The sequence below is a fragment of the Octopus bimaculoides genome, chromosome 22 (genome assembly GCF_001194135.2).
Source record: "Octopus bimaculoides isolate UCB-OBI-ISO-001 chromosome 22, ASM119413v2, whole genome shotgun sequence".
In the NCBI taxonomy this organism is placed as follows: domain Eukaryota; kingdom Metazoa; phylum Mollusca; class Cephalopoda; order Octopoda; family Octopodidae; genus Octopus; species Octopus bimaculoides.
This window is the reverse complement of record NC_069002.1, coordinates 6,664,901-6,666,995: the sequence shown is the minus strand read 5'-3', so window position 1 is coordinate 6,666,995 and position 2,095 is coordinate 6,664,901.

Sequence of the window (2,095 nt, the reverse complement as noted above, 5' to 3'; positions counted from 1 at the left end):
ATATTCATCCCAAGGACACTCTAGTATCCATCTATTAGTAATACTATCTTCTATTTCTGATAAGTCACACACACACACACACACACACACACAAAATATAAAAAACAAATTAGCTGATGAATACACACAAATTTGCATATTGTGCATTAATAGACGAGCACGCATGCATATGCCCACATGTATACATCTATATGCATTCACATTCACATGCACAAACAGTGATGCAGATTCACAAATAAACAGATATACCTACATCCTAAACACACATGCATTCGCACACATGTATATATACATATTAACGTATATATATAATTACATGCATACGTACATACATACATACAAACATATACATGCATACACACACATATTTATACATATATATATATATATATATATATACATACGTACGTACAAGCATACCCATGCAAACACATGCACGACTGTTGACATACGTATGCACATCCAGACACTCACGCACATGCATATACACAGACACAAACACACAAACACACACACTCACACACACACACATATACATACGCACACTCGCACGCAGAGACGCTCACACACGTACATGCATTCGCATGCTCACACAGTCTCTCTCTCTCTCTCTCTCTCTCTCTCTCTCTCTCTCTCTCTCTCTCTCTCTCTCTCTATCTATCTATCTATCTTCCTTCCTGTCTCCCTCTCTTCCTCTCCCTCTCACTCCCTCTCTCTGACACAAACGTGCATGCACACGCACATCCACTCATATACTTTCATCCACTGTAACACATACACACAAACATATACCGGTTAAAATACACACACACACACATACACACATACACACGCACAATCATTCACACTCACGTACACTAATGCGCACAATTGCACATACATTCAAGCAAACGCATACACACATTCGCTTGTACACACATATATACCTATAAGTATATGTATATATAAGGAGAATTCACAAGAAAAAAAACAAATGACGAAGACAGGTGGTTTAGAAAACAAACAGATGTATTAGTATAACGCTCGGGAATTGAAACATTCTTTAACGTTTCGAGCCTACGCTCTTCCACAGAAAGGAACACAGAAAGAAACAAGGAGAGAAAAAATATATATATATATATAGTGGCACTCCGTCGGTTACGCATATATGCAGACACACATCCACATACATCCATAGAAATCCTTGAGAAAACACATATACATTCCAACATACACACTAACATACATCATTTTGACATACGCATACATTAACAAGCGCATATACACATTCCCACATACTTCCACTGAAAATACTTAGACATACACACTGTCATATACACGCCCTTATACTCACATACACACGTTTACAATTACACCCACACACACACACACACACACACACACACACACATTCACTCATAAACAGACGTTACACGGACACACACAGTCGCGTATATACATTCACACGCAGGCTCACATACCCTCACGCACGCATACAAACGCACGCAACCATACATTAACACACACATACACAACAAACACACGCCCAACACTAACACACGCACACATATTCACACACACTGACACTGTTATGCACATACACACACGTAAACATATACATAGATATACATTAGTTTCAGTTTGCCATCGTTAATTAAATCTTAATTGGCTCTCACTCTAATTAATACCAGCTATGTCATTAAAAGTTTTCTGTAATACATCTGGGTAGATCTGGTCGATACCTCCGTACACTCATTTACACTAACAACATCATTATACTCCTGGTGGTACTCACTGTTATAACTCCTGTTGAACATTAAAATTTTTTTTTTATGGCCTTGTGGTTACAAAAATTGCTTTGCAACCTCGTGATTTCGCGTTCAGTTCCACTGCACAGCACCTTGGTCAAGCATTTTCTACTATAACCCCCACGCCGACCAGTGTTTTGTGAGTTAATTTGACAGACGGAAAATGAGTGGAAGCCCGTTGCATATACATACATACATAAGTACGTACAAACATCATGTGTGTATGTATGTATATATACATACATACACATAAACAGGCATTTCTATGTATGTGTGTGTCTATGCTTGCATTCATCTCACCTATCGCT